Source organism: Helicoverpa armigera, chromosome 10 (genome assembly GCF_030705265.1).
Source record: "Helicoverpa armigera isolate CAAS_96S chromosome 10, ASM3070526v1, whole genome shotgun sequence".
NCBI classification, from domain to species: domain Eukaryota; kingdom Metazoa; phylum Arthropoda; class Insecta; order Lepidoptera; family Noctuidae; genus Helicoverpa; species Helicoverpa armigera.
Genome location: NC_087129.1, coordinates 11,868,203 through 11,890,395, shown reverse-complemented (window position 1 = coordinate 11,890,395; position 22,193 = coordinate 11,868,203).

The following is a 22,193-nucleotide window of genomic DNA, read 5'->3' as shown; positions in this document are numbered from 1 at the left end:
CTTTTAAAAACTCTACACAAATATTAAAATAGAATTTACTTATATTCAAAGTTTGTAGCAGTAAAATACGGTAGGTTACGGTGGATGCTCGAACCTGGTCGAATAACCAACTTACACCGTAATGTAGCCGAATACGGCTTTACACGGAAATTGAACCACGAACTTAGCGATGCTCGTGCACTACAAGTTTGATCATATACGTGATAAATCACAGTTTTGTTGTGTTGTGGTTAACTGAGAGTTTTATTGAAAGCAATAGAACTTAAAGACCTAGGATTTGCCCTTTAAAAAAAGACAGGTAAGTAATTGTATAAAGTTAAAATTATGTTATAAAAAAGTTTAGACTCCGAAATCTTAGCAACAGTAAAAGGTTTCCCAGAATTATAACCATAAATTATTAAACAAATTAATAGTCGAAATGAAACACCAATCTATCTCTGCCCACACACAAAATAATTAAAAATCATCCCACGCAAGTTCTTTCGTGTTCTTACAAGGGGAGTTTCGTCCCTGCCTCAAATTCTTGTATTTCTATATAGATTTCACCTACTTATATCGTCCGTTCTGCCATGAAAGCTGGTATTCCGGTCGCTTCCTAAAAGAATTCCATTGCAAGCGGAATGCGCTTTAAAATCCAACGGGTCGCGTTTTGAACAAAAATAAAAGATATAGCATTCTTGCGCAGGTATGTATACGTACCAGGTATCTATTAGGCGTCATTTCATAAATATTTTCGAGATATTACGTCAAGTTTTATCTACTGCGTCGTGAATGCACGCAAAACCTCAGAAGAAAATACTGAAAAAAAAACTTGAATTAGAATAGAATTATTGAATAGCATTCTAGTCGACACCACGTAAGCCGATACAAATTAATGCAGTTATCACCAACTTGATGCAGATACGAATGGATTCGCAGAACATCTTACATATTGATGCGTATGTGAGTACCGACGACCTAGTTCCATACTCTTGGCGTATCACACACACAATGCTTCGTGCACCACGATTCAGCCCACGGAGGAAGGAAGGAAAGAAAGTCATTATGTTCCCCGACGTTCGTATTTTGAAAATATGTCAAATTACGCGTTAAGTCGCGTCGTCATGCATAGTAGTTCTCGTGACTCTTCATGACATGACAGCGCGAGTTGACTTGACAAAAAAGATACGACCCAGCGAGTACGAGCTTGCCTCGTAAAAATACTTACCCCTAGTAAAACGTAGAAACGAAACACATGACTAACTTCAGAGTGGCAGAGATATTTCTTGAGAACTTAATTGATTTGCTTCGAAATAAAACACACTGACAGTAGTACTAGGCTAGCCCGTTAGTTGCAATACTGAAGCATAATACGTGGTAGTGTGTGACCAATCCTAGTACGCCGATTTATTGAGGATATATGGCGACCAGACTATTGGTTCGGTTGTCGGTTTTCGAGACGAATTAACTGATCCTGGTAAAGGCGTTCCACATGACTTTTGGATAGCTCTATGGAGACCGTGCTCAAAATGGACTACTATTCCAACCAATATATTGCTTCTGTGTTAAATTTTAATCGCTAGTTTAACTGTTAGCATATCGACCAAGAACAATAATTTAATATATCCTACTAGAAACTGGGGTTTTTATTCTAGCTGCGTACTAGATTCATGTGTTGTTCTCCTATAACTGAAGGAGCACAAATCTTAAAATAACTTTTTATAATAATGCATGTCCTTTGTTGGAGTTCCCTGCTGAATAAATAAAAATAAAATATAATTTAAGACACAGTGTGATGATAGTACGAACTTATCAAATTAAAAAAAAAGAACTCCCATATTATACTCATGTTCTAAGGTCTTTCAGAACTACTGCTTTTTCGTACTGATTAGGAATTCCTCACTATATTTTTTCGGTATTTCGGCACCCTATTGTAAGAAGAACTTTTTGGCTCATTACGGAGGCTCTTTTGAATTGCTGATTTATGCGTTTAGTTTACTCGTATAAAAAACTTTGTGGCTTTCTCAGTATTGTTATAAGTTTGATTGTATTTATTCTAATGGGTGCAGTTTCTTGCTTGACCCAGATTTGTTTTTTAACTCTTAGGTAGTCTTTCGGGGAAGAGGGTATTATTTTTATTAAATTTTTAGGGTATTGGCTTAGGAGGACACCTGGCTTTTGAGAGACTAACCAATATTTAAGACGGTACGGAGAATATGTAAAACGAAAATCATGCAGCATCTATCCCCAAAATAGTAGTAAGAGCAATAGAATGATTGGCCCAACTACATACATTGCTTTAAGCACCTAAATAACATCACCCTAAACTTTTTCAAGACCATGTTTTACAAAAGTAACATTCCCAACAAAAGCCATTAAACAGTAAAACAAACGCCACCGTGAACCCACCATTAGCAGTCCTCGATTCAAATGAGTACAAATCGCTTAGGGGCTCGAAATGATACCACAGCACCCCAACTACAATTATTTTGGACATGGCAACACTTTACGGCGTAACCGCTAATGGTTGCAAGATTTGTTAAATGGTCCTTATGTCTTTGTAAATTGTCTCGTATGGATTGCAACGGATTTATTGGGGAACAAATGGAATGGGTTTCGGGTTGCAGGCGGTTGTTTAAGGATGTTGGGGTAAGCTGGGCGTTTGAGGGTAAATGCTGTTATTTGTTGGGGTAAATAAAAGAATGGCAAATTAGTAGGACATTTTGAATTGCTAGTAAGTAAGTCTTTTAATGGTAAAAAGAAGCCAAAAAAATTGAAAGCTAGTTGTCCGTGGGCGCCTTACATTTTAAAAAATCAAAACGCGTTTTTGAAAATTGCACTACCTTAATTACGTTTTTGGCTAAGTACCTACAGCAAGTATAACAGAGTTGGCTCGTTGACAAAAAAATACTGAATGTAATATAATAAGTTGCGAAATGCTTGAAACTTTTTAAAGTTAAGTTTTTGTTCGCAATATTTCTTTCAAGTCGTACAAATGGCTTTGTTTAGTTATCACTTACGCTACTTTAGACATAAGAAAGAGATTACATATAAAATATATATAAAGATACAGATAAAGCTAAGTAAAGCTAAGTATGTATGATTATGGTCGAGCGTAGAAAAGGATACAATATATCAATTATTTCTAAAAATCTCATAATCAATATGTTACGTATGTATTTTACATTTAAATCAGTGAAGCACTTCAAGCTACAAAAATTTAACTGTAAGTATAAGTTCCCAACTCACATTCGAGTTTATTGAAATTAATTCTACCAAAAGTATCTAAAAATGACATACTGCAAAAAAACTTTTCCACTTGAAACTTCTAATCACGAGTAACCCTATAAATATTTAGGACTTAGGACTTAGGACTTAGGACTTAAATTTGGGTCCTTTCCTAAAACTCCAAAGATACTATGTAACTTTATACTATTAAGACTAATTATCGCACTCGGAGCCACAAGATACAAGCTGCGCTTAGTTTGTGGCTCAACGACAATGTCAGAGCTATGTAAGGTTACTTATGTCAATAAACATTATTTTATTTATTTATTTATTTATTTTTTATTATCCTTCTTAAATCAAGGTCAAGATTTAGCCCATAAACATAAAAGGGTCTAGACTAGACTTAGGTCTTAATACTAACTAGGTTAGACTCCTGACAGTATATCGTAACCACTAACTACTGAACGTAGTTTACGAATACAGTCACTAGGGTCACACTTCATTTAGTTCTACTACCTATTTAATTACCTTATTAGTGTCTCAAAGGACCAGACAAATATAATGACAGAACATTTACTTCGGTTCATTAAGGAATTGTGTTAATATTTACAGAAACAAGTAAAGTACTTGGACATTGAAGCAATTAGGGTTTCTGATTTAAACTGGTTGTCAGAAGTTGTTACGTGAGACAAAAGGACCAGACCATAAGGATCAGGTTTTGAAACTACTTAAACTGGTTAAGTGTAACCTAAGCAACAGCGAGTAAATTAAAGACATTACCTTCGGTCTAATGAAACATAGGACCTTTATTTAACGACGTCAAAAATCATCAAATGACCTCGTTGTGGTTAGTATCGGTGAGGGAGTATCAGACTCTTACTGACTAAAAACCGTCGTGTTCCGTCGTATAATCCCGAATAATCCCGTAGCCCCGGCAGGCCTTGGCTCCATGCGCGGTATTCCATGTTTTCCTGGTTTACAAGGCTAACATCAGATTATCAAAAATATAAAAGAAAAATATTTATAAAACGGTATTTATAATGGCTGATATTGCTGCATTCATAGAAAGAGAGTATACTCCATTCTCAAAAGCTTTTACTTTAAACCCTACTTCAGTAACCCAGTAACTCACCATTAAAATGAAAACAATAGGTTTGTATCGACGCTGACCACTTACAAGCTAAAACTTAGCACTTTGTTTCTAACTTGACTTTTAATGCCAGCATTGTGGAATAACTTAAAATACGAGCTTTTGTAAAGTTGGTCCTTTTAAAGTATTTTTTTTTCTTATTAGGATGGGGATAAAATCCAAGGCCCGTATCTAAGTCACTTTTCAGTTAAACGGGTCAGCCGTTCTTGAGTTGTAAATTAGCAAAAGGGCAGAGGTATGTCATAGAATAAATATCACAGAGATTATTTCACTGTAGGTAATCATGTATTTGTTTAAAGACTAGGCTTAGCTCATTCTCCTAAGTTACCATTAAGATATTCGCATCAGTTTCATACCAGCTATTACTGAGTAAGAACCCTTATTCAAATAACCAACATTAACAAAAAATACGGAAGCCTCATAAGGAAGAGGCGAAGTACAAATTAAATCAAAACAAACAGAAGAAGTGATATATGTCAGTATAAAATATACGGCGCGAGTCATTTGAGCCCTTTCTGGCGGTGTCTTAATGTTGCTGTGACAAATGACAGCCCAAATGAACGGGTATTAACGGGGACTTACTTATTGTTCTCGAATGAAAGAACAAATAAATAAAAAAAAAAGACATGGAAATCGCAATCATATTTTTACCAACCACTTTCTTAATAGCGTAAAAGGTGGTTTTCCTAAATTTTCCCTCCTCTTTGCAATTTAAAGTCAAGTAAACTGTACTAAGATATGTTAAACATTTTACACTAAATTAGTTTACATGCAAGCATTTAAGTAGCTATTTCTAATAAAAATTATAATAACTAGATAAGATTCATAAATTCTATTTTATATTGATTAGCTGTTTGTAACTAATATATCAAGACGACCAACACCTTAGTCTGCCCGTGACCATGGATGCTATAAAGGATCCGAAACGTCGGGATTAAATAATATAATATAACCGCGATAAAATCCGTAAAAGTAGTTTTATTTAAATTTCTATTTCATCCTCTGTAAAAACTCAAAAATAAATGCAATTACATAAAAAGCATACCTACTTAATAACTTCCTTGTCCATATACATACAGATTATTTCATTTGTTCAACTCACAAAATGAAATAATTTCGAGTTTCCATAGTAAGGAGGCTTTTAACGCCTGTGCGTTTAACCGTGTAATTCGTTCGAGTATTTGGCCTGGAGACAAGGGCACACGTTTGTTTCCAATAAAAATGTATCGAGTTATAAAGATTTCTCGATTTCTTTCGTGCAATTAGGTATCGATAATTTTGTGTGGAGGCCTTACAAAGAAAATCAATTTTAATAACTTCCCTGTCCCATGAGTCATACGTGATACACCCCGATTGTCTTACTATTGTGTCTGCTTCGTGGACAGTGGAGTGGTTAAAATTAAGTTATTGTAAAATGTCAATGAAAACTTGGCATTTAAATACCTATTTTTATGAAGGTAGCTATTTCATGTTTAAACTTTCTCAAAAGAACTGCTTGCAAAATTTTTAACAAGCTTATTTTATTATTTATTTATTTATTTATTATATTTTATTTCAAACTATTTCAATACATTAATTTAGTTTAAACCATTTTGAAAAATATCAATAAAAATAAATCACGTGATTCAAGAAAATGATTTGGTCCTTTGATTCGAAACGTTCAAAAACATCGTTCAGTTAATAGTTGGTGTTGTAATTACGTCGACGATTATGCCGCATCGACTAATCGTTTATTCGATACTTAATCGAATTTAGGTGGTAATGAGATATTAATAGAAGCACTATTACTATTGTTACTGCTTAATATAACACGGGTATTTTATAATTGTTTTGTGAAAATGTTTATTTGCTACTTGTATCTGGAAATCACATTGTATGTATGTAGCATTCTGTAGGTACTTTTTATAAGCATAAGGAAATGTGTTCAGCATCATTCTTTTTTCCCAGTTAATTTATTTGTTGTCGGCCCAGCATGTCTTCTTTTTCCATACCTTCTCATCTGACGTCATCTCACAAGTAACACTCTTTGCAGCCATATTATCTTTCATACAATTCAAATTCGTCAGCCACTTCTTTTATCATAAAAGTCAAAAATGTGTTAATTTGAAGAAAGGAAACCTTTTTTTCTCAATCCTTTTTTTATCACTTTTTCATCAAAGCAAACCTATAAAACAGACCCAATTTAAATTTAAAACTCTTTTAGTGTTCTCCAAAGAAAACGATTTTCTTCACCAAACTAAGGAAACGTAATAAAATAAGGCGTGCAATTCGATCGGTTGACACGCCAGCCGTGACTGCAATACGCACGAAGTCACACGAAAATAGACGAATATAAACGAACACTTTTCAATAGCTTTCACGAGATCAGAAATGCATTGGTGTTACGTTGTTCCTTTGTCATGTATATTTTGATGTGAAATATAAAATAAATAAATATTATTTTAAATGTATGTTTTTTTTTAGACTGCATGTATATCATGTAGCCAAAAAAAAATAATTAATCAATTTTTTGCAAAGGGAAAAAATATAGGATTAGAAACACATTTCTTTATATCAAAAATATTGAAACATTTTCTACAAATCCGATTCCGTAATAAACAAAATAAATTGAACACACAACACAAAAAAATACCATTCGATTAATCGTTCAACCTAAAAGGCATACGCGATCAAAGTGCTGTCCAATTTAGTCGATTAGTTCGCGCACATCACTAATCGCTCCTTGTTATGCGGCTATTAGTGGTGTGCCATACATCTCGATTAATACTATGTTGTGCAATTACCTCGATTTGTCGATTCAATGGATTTCATGGTAGGGTTTAGAGCAAAAGCTTGTAGTAATGGCCCAATTGGTGACAATTGCGGTTTAGGGGAGGTTAATTTTAGATATTAACTTAACATGTATTTAGCTGATTTCTAGTTAAATCTTCAGGAAACCTGTACCATATTAAGATGTACTCATTAAACACTCACATGAAGAGACTCTTTGTTCAATGGTACTTTAAGGCGTGTGCACTGTTATAATCATTAATTTATTTTTAAACATCCCGCAATAGTATACCCGTGGATTTATACAATTCGTTCATATTTGTATCACACAACCATTTTCAAATTATGAACTGTAGTATGAAAGTGAGATTTAAGAAAGGCCAACGTGAAATCCTGTCATGGATCGTATTATCGATCTTAAAAAATCAACTATCCAAACCAAACCATCTTCATACTGGCCATACCAACTCTTTTCAAACCTCTTCCATTGAATACCGCACAAAACTTTTAACCTCGCATCACAAAACGGCACGATACACTTTAGATAGCATTGTCTAAACTTCCCACTGCACAGGTGAAACTAGACTCACGACGAATAGTTTGTAAATTTGCCCTACGGAACCCTGCGGCTGTTTGCGAAGTCGGCTAAGCGGGTTCCGGTGGCGTTTTGAATAAAATTCACTATTGTAAAGAGTTTTGTGGATTGCGAAGATTTGCGACCGTTTTGCGAAGGTGTAGTTGCTTTGCTGTTAATGTGTGTATTTTTTGTGGCATGGAAAAATATCTTGGGTATTTTGTGAACTGTAGATGCCAATTTCGTTGTAATTAAATCCTCACGTCATGTTATGGTTAATCTTTATTGTAACAGGGAGTTTGAAAACGTGGTTGGCTACTTATTTGCTTATGACATCGTGATGCGTGGTTTTAGACAGTTGTCATAAATGCGTTAAACTTTTGATATTATGTATTATCATAATTATATTACCGATTTAAAATTGCATCACTTTGATTGGTGATTTAAACACTTTTCATACACAAATAGTAAAATACAATTTTCTCAACAGTTTCAGTTGGAAGTTACAAGGTAATTTTGTTAAGAACTTGGAGTATATTTCTCAAAAGTTAAACAGAAATGTGTGGCAAAGTGATGCCTCTTACTGGAGCTTAGACTCTCGGGAGGGAACTAGTTCTTAGATGTCAGTTAAATGTGGACCGAAAGGCCAATAATTTATATTTAAAGACGTTTCTTTCTAGGTCACAATTTATAGACATTGATCGTATACAATCTATTGATACATATGCCTATTATCGTTTGAGTCATTTAAGATTGATTCTTAAATCCCGAATTATGTTCACTTAAGTAAATAAAATTAAAATTTGGCTAGTGAGTGTGTGAAAGGGATAGAGTAAAAATGTAAGTACCTAATAGAAATAGTAATCATTTACAACTCAAATGCCAGAACGATCACTCACCTGTCAGCTAAACTGAATTTAGTTACCATTTGCAATATGATAAAATAATCGAAAAATTTGCCAAGTGTAAATAGCACCAGTTTCGTAAGTACTCTTCAAAATATAAGCAGTGTAAAAAAAGCTAATTAAACCCGATCTTCCTTAAAGCCCCTCCAATATTTTATACATATTTTTTTAATATAGCGTCATTAAAAATACATATCTGGCATCAAATACAATTTTAAGTGTCGATCATTGATCATTACGTACAGATGCGTTAACCTGCTCACTGCTGCATGTTGACAGAAAAACGATCATAGCACTAAGGTCCTATTTTGACCCTCCGGATCCCTACAGATCCCTAAAACCATCATACAGATACATCTTCCAACAGTGACGTATCACTTCAACTATCATATGCTACATGACGTAGCCAACTTCAGTGGTATATTTTTTGCGTCACGGTGACCTTACATGATGAATAAAACATTTCTGACCTCAATATCTTTGCGAATATTGAATGTATGTTACACAGATCGAGGAACGAATCATTCGATATTTTCCTTGTCATATGAAGACGGGGATATCGTAACGATCTTTTTGTATGACTGTTTTGTACAAGTTTTCTTTTTCGTGTTTTTAGTGTGATGAAATAGTGGGGAAGTATGTAAAGTTGATTGAGAACAATCATATGTTTTTGAGATTTTTATAGCTAGATAGTTCTCTCTGACTAGAAGGTAAGTCCCATGCATAAAGCGAAAATCTACTATCTATAAAATAAAAGTGTTTCTGACTAGATAACGTTATGATTTAAGGTATCATGAAAAGAATCTATCTGGTTTTAGCACACGATCCAGAGCATAAAAAATTATAAAAACGCATGTAAATTACGTATTTCTGTTTCTAACTATTTACTTTTTCTCTTACATTTTACCGCAACAAAAAACATTACATCACTATATTCACTCCAAAACAATATCTAACATCTCCTCACACACATCTTTCACACGGCACCTAGACGCCTCTTATACAATCTAAGTCACAAATAGACTTCTAAACCTCTCGATGTAAGATAGAGCACGTACAAGCCAATAAAGTTTTATTATAACAAAGTCTGCAGACGCTAAACTATGGCGTGCAGTGCTAAACGCGAAATTGTTGAGTCTCCGGTAAGCGTAACGCGGGAAAGCAGAGGAAATAGTATGTAAACGCAGTGAGCGCGTTTAGTGCTGCGTTTAGTTGAGATAGTGAACTTGAACACAGCTAAGGATTGCGACCGAATATTTTTCAGTGTCAAATTGTATCCATTGCTTGACATTCTCTTTACGGACCCCAATGTATTGTGAAACATGATAATTTCTTGCAAATTATTTTCTGACGTTACAGAGTAGTGTGCCAAGTGTTTTACAACAATAATGTCTTCATCAAAATCATTTATTAAGAACAATAGCGTTGTATAAAATACCTTTATCACTGTGTCATGAAAAACAGTACACAGAACAAAAATATTTTTAAATTCGCATTCATTTTTCACAAACTTTAACAATTAACCCATCTATCACAAGACATATTCAACAAAATTCTCACGAAAACTTTTCGGAAAATATTCGAAAGATTAGAAAAATAAATTGTTTGGTCTTTAAGAAAACTTAATCCGTTCCAGTGATGGATTAAGATGGAATGTTTGACTAGGTTTGACGTACAGCAATCTTTGAGTAGGATGAGACGATGTGTGGGTAGTTCAGAATAATGAGGGTATTATTACGCCTTTTTATGTATCGCTTGTTTTGTGTTAACGTAGAAGATTATTGTGTACTCATAGGTATTGTTTGTTCTATGTATAATAATTTTCTATGACTTTTTTTTATTAAAAACTTCTGAGTATAATATCTGTTTTCCTCAGTTATTCTACATCAATTTATAAGAAGTACCTCTCCAGCTAAATTTATTTAGATTTAATTGAAAAAAAAAAATAGAATCAATATTTAAAAAAAAAACAATTGTGTACTATTAATCAAAGTTTGACATTTTCAGTGGGAGGAGGACTTAGTTTTTTTGACGTAATACTTATAGGGGGTCACAGAAAATGTTACACAATGTGATAACTGGGGGTCTTAAAATCCTAATTTTAGCGAGACGTATTTTGTGAACGGCTTGAGAGTAAAAAACACATCCTCGTTTTGTGTTAGTATGTACCAGGTACCTATTTATTGGGCCAGACAAAAATATAACAGAGATGAGTGTCTGTAGATTTTCCACTCTTCCTAACCTCCTAAAAATATATTCAGTAGGTTTTGCGTGAAGGAGAAACAAACATGAAGACATAAATACTTACAAATCGCATTTGTGATATTAGCAGGAGTTTATTATGAATATTTCAAAGTCTAGTAAGATACTAAGTCTAAACACAGCACCACGTTTCAAAAGTGGCAAAACTTACAACACTGACTTACCGACTTTATTCCTATTGGTACAGCAAGATCATGCCGAATGAGTACGGTCTAGTATTATTTCCTCAACACAGATATAACAGACTATTTCCTTTACTAAAAGTAACGCTAGAGTTAATACTGAAGCTGGTATTTCTGCCACAGTTCGAAGAATAATGATTCATGGCTAATCGAAGGATTTTAATTAAATTAAAACAGTAATAGTGATCAAAGGCGTTTTTCCTATGTAAAAAGGAGACCACATATTAATGTCAAAATCTAAGTTTTACCCTTTGGGTACGGAACCCTAAAAATATTCAAAGTAATGAAGTTTTTTATTACTTTTACATACACAAAAGATAGTAACAATACAAAAATCATAATTGAAAATTCAAACTATTAATTTACAACTGGTTTTGTGTTAACGGCTTTTAACTTTTAAAACGGCTATTATGAGTGGCGATAAATTTATCGCGTACACTCTGTACACGGATATAGAGAAACGGGAAGAGATTTTAGAATATATTTTTAGAATAAAATACAGTATTTGTTATGCTATTGACATATTATTAACCGGGTTCATTTGGGAAAACAACTCGTATTCCTTTAAAACAAAATAAAGAAAGGTGAATCTTTACTAAAATTCCTTTTCTAAACGTAACGCTAGAGTTAATACTGAAGCTGGTATTTCTGCCACAGTTCGAAGAATAATGATTCATGGCTAATCGAAGGATTTTAATTAAATTAAAACAGTAATAGTGATCAAAGGCGTTTTTCCTATGTAAAAAGGAGACCACATATTAATGTCAAAATCTAAGTTTTACCCTTTGGGTACGGAACCCTAAAAATATTCAAAGTAATGAAGTTTTTAGTGCAGACTTACGGCCAGTTTCTTCATCAAAAGTTAAAGTTAAAGTAATTTCTAAAGTAAAAGTAACGGTCAAATTCGTTTTTTCAAGGCTAAAGTGACAGCAAAACTAATAGAAAAATTGAATTTGACCGTTACTTTAGCCATAACTTTAACTTTTGATGAAGAAACTGGCCGTTAGTAACTAAGTTAATGACTGATTAGTTAAACATAATGTCCGGTCTGATTTCCAGACAAACAATTAGATTTTTACCCAAACAGATCCTTTTAAAACATCACATTTACAGTATCTACTTGAAAATACATTTTAAAATAAAAACCCACACTTAAAAGTTCTCCACATAACTCCCAACCCAATCTTAATACATAAAAGCACTCAAAGAAAATCTCTAAGATATCATATAACTGAAATAACTCGGTCTTTCTACAATAATCCAAGTAGCAGACGCATAATATTGTAATGTGTTCAAATCAAATTGTTCATTCTTTGGAAAATAAATTGAATTCACATGTATGCTCGGCTTTATTTGCATGTATTACAATACTTATGAGTTAGCTTAGTGTATTGAGAAGGTATAGTAAAAAATGTCTTCAGTTTTTATTTTATCTCAGACTATATTTCTTGGTAATTTAGATAGGCTTTTGTTCTATATACAGTTATTAGTGTTGTTTATACACTCGCATAGAGTATTCTGTACATTTCAACAAAATAATATAATTGGTCTTATTTAGCAATTTATTTACAGCTAAAAATTAAATCTGAAATCATAGAAAACTTTCATCCATTTTTACAACAAAAAAACACCAATTTTACAAAACCTACAACTTGTTTTTGTAAGCATAAACTTCAAAAACACAACCCTATAGAAGAAAACTTATTGGATTATTTATAGACTTAACAATAACAAAGACTCTATTATCATGCCTAACATTTTCTATATGACCTACGTTAGCAATCTGAATCTGAATAGTACTAAATACATTTGAGAACAGGAGCACTTTGCTCACGCTGTAACTTCGCATAAGTTCCGAGCTAACTTTGTACTGAACATTTGTTCTCATAAGATTTATTAAATATTATTCTTTCATCCCCTAGCCGTATGTATGAGCGAAGCCAACTTAACGATTTATTACTCAGAAACATTCTCTTCAATAGATATCATTATTTATACGCACAATATTACTTTATCATGAAGATTATGTTTTCTATTTTGTAGTTTTGAAAAGCTTTATTATGATTTATTCTGTACGTGTTGAAGAAAAAACTGAAACTTACTTTTATGTTTGAAATTTCTTGAGTGGGTTGAAAAAAGCATCAGTAGGTACTCAGTAACTTTGTAGATAGGTGAACCATTGTAAAAATAACCACAAAAATGTATTTTTTCATTACATTCAAAATAGTGCACGATATAATTGTGTTCCATTAAAATTAATTGTGGTTTATATAAAAATAAAATATTACAACATTAAAATAAAGCGGTAATTACTTTTACATACACAAAAGATAGCAACAATACAAAAATCATAATTGCAAATTCAAACTATTAATTTACAACTGGTTTTGTGTTAACGGCTTTTAACTTTTAAAACGGCTATTATGAGTGGCGATAAATTTATCGCGTGCACTCTGTACACGGATATAGAGAAGCAGGAAGAGATTTTAGAATATTATTACGAAAAAAATATTCTATCAAAATTATTTGCAACCTAGGTGCGTTTTGGAGCCTTTACGGTGTGGAAAATACTTGGATATTTATCAAAATAAACAGTAGGAAGGTGAACCTTTACTACCTGCATGGGTGAGCTCTTTCAAATCTGACTTTTACGCCAAATTAATCTGTACATTTAATTACACTGTTCTGTGTTTCTGTATGTTGTATGTGTATTCTTTATATTCCGGATATATCACTAACTACATTTTCGGAACCGTGCAGCTAGTGTGACGTTTCATGAGCCTGTAAAGGCATATTTGAAAAAAAACCTTCTCTGTAACATCATCCAGTAACAATTATACATCTAAGGTTTTAGAAGCGCATCCGAATCCATTTGCATCGGCCACTCGGCATATTTCGTGAACATTCGGCGCCCGTTTATCACCACGTTCGACCATTTGCGTTTCACGCTGAATTGTAAAATATTATCAGATCATTTTAATTTGTTACGAGTGCTGCTACTTTTTTTAGTTTTTGCTACATTGGTCCCTTTTATTGAATATTCGATTCAGCTATGTTAACTTGATAGTCAATTTCCGGGACATTTGGCAGGTAGATACCGACCATGGATAAAAGGCTGTATGTATTTCTGATGTATACTACTGCTACTAGGTACATTATTTAGTGCTAAGTTTCACCAAAATCAATTGAGAAGTTTTGTCATAAAAGAGTAACCGATTACTTACATATAGGTACCTACATACATCCTTACAATATTGCGAATACGAAATCAAAAGGATAACCACACAAGATTTTTCCCATACAGTACAGATTTACTTCTACTTACTACACATGCTATCAATATATACCTACCTCCAAAACAATTGATAGTACATCCCTAGTGATACAAGCATACAACCCCCTCTATTCCCATTCGACCAAGATCAACACGAGGAGTAAGCCCAAAGATACCAAACACAAGAGTTATCCAACCTGTTTACTCTTCAAACACAACTATCAGCATACGGGGACCTGTTCAAAACATGGAGAACAAAATTAATAGCGGAGATGTTATAATGGAAAATCTCCTAAGAAAGTAGCGCGCCAAAATGCGGGACAAGAAACGTTACCGTCTCGGCCTTTATACGCCTTCTTTGGACCCGCCCATTTTTGTAATACCGAAAATCATTGACAGATGTCTCAAAGAACCAGAACACCTACTTAATTCACTCGTAAGTGATCGTTTCGGCCATGCCCGTTGTACGTATATTTGACCTAGATGAAGGCGCTTAACCCACCTGCATTATGGCATCTCCGCTCATTTTCTTACTCCGTGGTTCACAAATATTGTACATCAATACAGGAACGACAATGTACGACAAACACAGCTTTTCATATTGAAAATAAACTGCGATGGATTGACGAATGATTTGAGGGTTAGGGTATGTTTGGATAGAGAATGAATGTTTGGATAAAGATTTTTGGGGTATTGATAGGGTTTTGGAAATAATTTTACGAAGAATCCACACCAGGTAAGATGTCTTGTGGTATTCTCTAACCCCGTCTTTACACACGTAAGCTGCTTCCGTATAAATGACGTATGTTATGTTGAGTTACGATTCTAAGAAATCACTATTAGCGACTTACACGAGCACTAATTAAAAAGGCAGACCTAAAAAAGAAATTCCATAATCCTATCTTTATGTTTTCTTATCCAAGTTTTATTTCATGTTTGATAGCAAAAATGGTTTTAAAAATAGCTTAATAATATCATCTATACGAAAATTATCAACATGATACTTTGACGTGTTTATTATTAACTGTATTACGTATATATTTGCATTTACTCTTCGGAATTATGAATTACTAGCTGGTGCCCGCGACTTCGTCTGCGCAGGTTTAGTATTTCGAACAATATGTTTACAAATTGTAGCCTATGTGTTATTCTGATGTATAAGCTATATTATTGTAAAGTTTCATTAAAATCCATTCAGTAGTTTTTGCGTGAAAGAGTAACAAACATCCATACATCCATACATACAAACTTTCGCGTTTATAATATTAGTAGGATCAGTAGGATCTGAATAGATCCCGTGGGCGGTACTTATTGGTACACAACACATCGGTGAATAGCAGCTATTCTCAGATATAACCCACGCGGTTCATCCGTTATAAACCTTTGTATTATTACCCTTTATATTATTTATATTAGATTCAGAGGGATGTGTGAAAAGATTTTCTCTTGAATTGTGATGGATCAATTACTCTTCTTATCAGTCAACTATTCTTGATCCTTCCTTATCAGTATTTGGGTCTCCCTAGTGGTACTCTTCTCAAACAGAGAAGTATGCACAAATCAGTTACCTTAGTTATCATCACGCCGTTTTCCTTCTCCATTGGTCAGTCAGTCATTAACGTGCGACACACATTTAAGGATTTCATATAACTTAGAAAACTTACCTCGTTCCTTGTCTATTCTGAAATCGAATCCCTCGTACTTGAGACTAAACACTCAAGTGGGTTCGCGTTTTAAACTGATAAAAAACACTATGTACATATATATATTATGTACTTAAGCATCCATACTTTAAAGTTCTTAAATATGTAATTTTTACTATAGGTATTTATTTCAGGTATTCCAAACTATAAACTAGCTAAAAACCAGCAGTAGTACAATAATATCCGTTACATCACATCATGCCGACTTGAGACCTAAGTGTTCCTATTACACTTTCCATCAACTTTTCACGGAATGGAGCCGTCTGTGGCCGCCTTATTCCGTGGTACACAACTCAATGTTATTTCGAGAAGTTTGGAATTAAGTTTTTGAAAGCAAAAAGTAGTCTTGTGAATAAAATCATTAACCATGTGACTAATTATTTATATATCAAAACTAATATTTAAGAATTTTGTATTGACATTTACATAATGTAAATCAGAAGTGGAATTATTGTCATTTTGGTTGGATTTTTGTGTTTAATAAAAGTAAACTATACCTACTCACATACAGAAAGAATTCACTATATCATAAAATAGGCTAATTCTTACTAGACATAAATTATATACTTTAAATACAAGCACCATTTTCTTAACCACCTCAAGAATACGCTTTACAAGCAAAATAAATTACCTACAACACGAGCATAATTCCCGTACATTCAGAATAAGGCTGTGAAGGAAACATTGCTAAAGTGCATCCTCATCGCTCCCATCTTTTGTGTTAAGCGTTAAGACTAACAACTGTTCGTTCGCGTATATACGCAGGCTTTTTATGTGGCTACAAGAAATAGGTACCTAGTTGGAAATTGAAAACGTATATATTGCAGAAGTTGAAGAAAAAAAAACACTACCTTTTTTGCAATTTTACATAAAATTGTGGGATCTTTTGGTCGATATCCCATTTGGAGCCTTTTAAAAGTGTTCCAAATTATGCACACAGATTGCAAATTAATGGTAAACGATTCAAAAATAAATGGTCTTCGTCAAAATACTTAGTTTTAAATAAATGTGTTTCATATCTCTTTTGCTAATATTTGATTTATAACTAAACAAACAATATCAGCCCATAAATTATCCAATCGACAGCTTAGAAAAATATTTTCACTAAAACTTATTAAAGAAAAATAAACGAATAAAAAACAAAGTTAAATTAAATTTCGATTTACTTTAACATTCATGCGACAATAGTTTTAGGTTCTTTTGACATCGGTCGTGTCTTTTATGAAAAACTTTTTTCACGCTCAACCCAACTATTCTGATGACTTTTCGTAGTATAAATACAAAGTCCAGTTACTCAGATAATTTCCGGAAATTAATTTTAACTATGATTAGATTTACAAAAACAATACAGCAATATTAATTCTGCCGATGCTTGAATTCTGTCATTCTTACCTTCACCGTACGCCGATGAATGTTAAGAAACAATAAATCGATATAAATGTCCTTTGCAGTACCCACCTGACAAAGGGTAACAATTTCCAAATAGTCCATAAATCTGTAATACTTCGCCTAAATCTATCAAGGCGCAGTCAGACCGCAAAAATTACCTAGAACATAAATACTCCCTTTCCTGACCATACCTAAAAAAAAACTGAAAGAAGTCACGTCTGAATTTAGTGAAGTTCACTCAATTTCACGTGTCTGTCACGTCACGGCGCGTCACGACGCGTCACAGCGCGTCACGTCGCGTCGGGCGGCCTCTAAAAAATGTCACGCCGATGACCATGACAGGGTGGCATGACAGGCTACTTTCTGGACGTTTATTCAGGAGCCTGTAGTTTTAAGCGTGAATAAGTTTAGGGTAATATCTAAAACGAAAATAGTGGTTGTTTTAAAAATATATAATAATTTGCATCCACACATACACAGTTTACCAGAAATTACACATTTATTGCAAAAAATGTACCTAAACTAAATGTGTTTGTAAGTTTTTTTTTCTTTTACTACCAAAAAGGGTTATACCATATTTTTAGGTTCTACAACTTAAACATCACATTTATTTTCAACCTGAAGGCGAAGCAAACTTAAAACCTGCGTTATATTTTCATGAGAAGCCAATTTTGATATGTACTATTAATAAAAAAATATATTTCATTCAAAAACTTGTTTAAAAACAGCTCAGTAGCGCAATAAAAACAAACATTGACTCATGTTTCATGTGCCTATCTAAACGAAAATATAAAAATCTGCATCCATTACATTGCAAACATCAAAATAAACAAGTAGAGCTAACGAACTACTGCACAAAAGTATTCATGTTCACACAGATTGGATTTGAAAATTAATTGACTTATATTTCAATAAAAAATCTAAGTACCTGCCTGGTATTGGATTTTTATCAAACATACTGGTTCCTAAAAGCATTTTTCAAGTTGAGTAGTTTCTGAATGCACATTTTAGAAAACAAACTCTTCAGCTTCAAATATGTAAGGCAGTGCAGATTTAATATCACTTCAAAGGATTAAATCATAAAAAAATGAAAACCATGAAAGCCTAAAACAGTTATATATGGTTCCAAAACTTACACTTACTTACACTTACTTACTCCAAAACTTTGCCCCTTTTGATTGTCACCGAATGGGGCATTTTCCCGATAAAGTATATGGTGATAGCAGTTACAGAAAAAAACTTAAGTAAAAAACCGCATGAAAATCGGTTGCGTAGTTTTGAAGACTTAAGCGTACAAAGGGATATAGGGACAGAAAAAGTTACTTTGTTTTATACTATGTAGTGATAACAACTCACAATAATCTACCTAACATATCATATCAGCTAAAGCGAGCTAAACCCACTCTCGCGACCGCAATTTCCATCAAATAACATAATAATATTCACTAAACAAAACTTATTTAATATACCAGCACGACCTGAAATAAACAAAGCATGGTATAGTAATAATTATTAACTAAAAGCTCCCGTATTTAGGGACAAAATATGTATTATGGAAACCACAATATCACGGCGGTTTGTGGTTTACTTAATGGGTATTGGTCATCTAAATATTCGGGATGAACGTATGAAAAAAATTTAGGCAGATGGGGTAGTATCAATTTTGTGTTTTCTGTATGTTATATTGGAAATTTCATGGTGCACGGAGGTAAATAAAAAGCCGTAGTTACGAATCCGTAATCCATAGTCAGCTGCAATAGTTCTATTTCATATATTTGTATGTTTTAAAGCTCCATGTGAAAGTTTGTTTTTTGCAAAAAAGTAGATAAAGAATTCTGAAAATTCGTTTTAAACTATCAAACATTGCTAACTTCTAATGCAAGAATTTAATCCTGCAACCATAAACCAAGCTAGACGTTCCCACCGTCATTTACGCCGCACCAACAGATATTGCGCGAACTTCCTCCAATCTCAGGCTATCAAAGAAAAATATGAGCCAGAAATATTCGATAAGCAGCGAACTAACATACCAATAAACGCTTGCAATGTATCACTAAAGCAATAAAGAGAAGAAAACCGTTAGTGTCTAAATAACGAAATAAAATATTCAATGGCTTGGAAACGGGCACACATTATTTGTGCCTAACGTTCCTTGTAACTTTAACTTTGGGCGGAATTATACATACGGCACGCTGGGGCAGATAGCAAAAGTATTTCATGGTAATAAGATAAATAAACGAAATTATAATTTAAAAAATGCGAATTTTAATAACTACTAACTAAATTAAAAACAAACCGCATATTTCCAAGTTTTTATACAGGCGTTACTGCACCCTATTTGTGAATGTGAACAGCATAGATCATATATGCCTGACATTTTGAGGTGTCTTTAGTATGAAACTTATATTAAAGCAAAAAAAACTGAGCGTTTGTGTTTTGCTCCTTAAGCAAGAAAATATAACCTGTAACGATTCTGGCCAAAAATACCCTATCAAATAAATATTCATGTAAAATCCCACATTCTGCTTTACAGTCAGTAGGGCAGTGTGTATAATGAGCGAGCCAAGAGTTGTAGTGTGAAATAACAGCAGAATAGCCGCCACCCGCGCCCGCGCCGCGGTCCGAAACGATACTACTTTTTTCATTACCTACACAACCTTACGTGGCTACGAAACACGAGATTTTAAAAAGATAATTATTATATTATGGTATAAGATGTAATTGCCTATTTCCAAATTGGTAGGAATGTTTCTGCCTTATTACTATTTGATGTGATACTTGTATAAATTAAACCGTTTAAGTACTTACTTTACTAGCTGAATTTTCCTGTGTATCTTACCGACAAGCTTTGGTAAGCGGTTTCTTCCATGTCCCATCGATACTACTTATCCTGCAGCCAGACAAATATATTAGAATAGAGCTTCCCAACAGTGAAAGAATTTTTCAATCCATTTCGGTAGTTTCAAAACAAAACGATCTCTTTAATTTGTGTACATATCAGCAATTCTAACTTAGATAGCATAAAATAATAAAATGGTAAGGTAAATAAACACCTACAAAATCGCTGTTTTCCAAGCCCCACAGTAAGTGCTAAACTGTCGCAGCAATTTTATTGTAGTCGCGCACCAACTTAACACTCCTGTTCACAACTTAGTGAGCAGTTAGCCTTTTTTCCTACTGCTTACGATTTGTTGCTTCCCCCCGTAATTCGTAAAGCCGATATTGCTAAAGTTTTATGGAGAAACTTGCGGCCAATCATAGGTATCGAGTTCGATGGTTTGAGAAGGTTTTTGTGTTAAGGTTTTCCAGTTCGTTTTGTTTTTTTTTTGTGTTATTTATTTGAAACGTTACAATATTCTTTACCACTTTTTATTATGAAACAAGATCCTAACGATAACTTTGCGAAAACCTCAGAAAATATGGTACGGATTTTGATGCGGTTTTGACTAATAGACAGATTGATTCAAGAAGAAAGTTTAATTTTATAACATGACTTTTATAATATTGCTAAATATAGGTCCATAAAGAAAAAAGGACTTATGAATAAAATCTAACTTAGCAACATAAATAACTTTATTCACTTACCAACTCAGCAACAAAATTTCCCAAGTAAAATGAAATTTTCCGTTGACCTGAATAAATACCTACTTAATATAAACATGATACCAAGATTGATGGAAGTACCTAAATAAATAATTGTAGGTAGACATTATTCCCGTGTCAAAATTCTTATATCTAAAGCATTATATGCCTAAGTAGCCGACCATGTTAAAAGCTGACACGTTAGAGCTGTTTTCTGAAAATGATTGATAGCAAAAGAAATATAATCTAGACGGAATATATGAAAACCTAACATGACGTGAAATTTTGCTTACATTATGAAAATCATTATGTTTAACTCGCAAAATATTATCGTGTAAAATTCTCACGTATTTTTTGGGTTATATTTTTCAAGCCGAATCTGCCTAGACTTTTCCCAAGTATCCAAGTATGTATATTAGGGTCAGGTTCCAGCCTAACCAAATGCAATTGAGTTGATAGATAGGTACTCAGTTCTGTTTGGAGCGAATGCCTAGTTACTTAAGTAACTCCATAATTCTAGGAAAGAATATTTCGTAGATTTTCTGGCTAGTGTGAAAGCTCTATAAAAATCTTATATTTGGCTAGTGTGTAAGTTTTATGAAATTGTCATATTGAAGACCTACATGCTTGTCGTTATATCCCACACGGCACAAAACATCCGCCTACTTGTGGAATATTTCAATTTTCTATAAGAAATTTATTTATATTCTAAGGAACTACATATCCTGCCTAGTGCCTTGCCACTCGAAGCAGGAGATGAAAACCACAGGCATTTTTATTATTGCCTACTTACATCATAAAATGTGCTGGATGTTCTGAGAAACATTCAGTTTTTACAGTAAAGTTTTAAAAACATTTTAATAATTTATCCGCGAAAACAAAAATAAATAAATACACGGTTGAATTGAGAACCTCTTTCTTTTTCGGAAGTCTATCTATGTATATATCTATTTTTGTCGTTCTACTTTCTCAGTTGTGGACTCTAAGTATTCCCTAAGCATATAATTCCATTTAATAAATTATTTTGTTCCACTTACCTTTTGACTTAAAAAAAATGAATAGACAGAAAAATGCGCACAGCCAAGCGTAAACAAACTTTGCACGTCCAAAACCCAAAATTCACCAGTAACATCTAGACAGACATTGTTACCAACACAGGTACATCCAGAAATCAACTGCAAGTCCAATCTTGATCC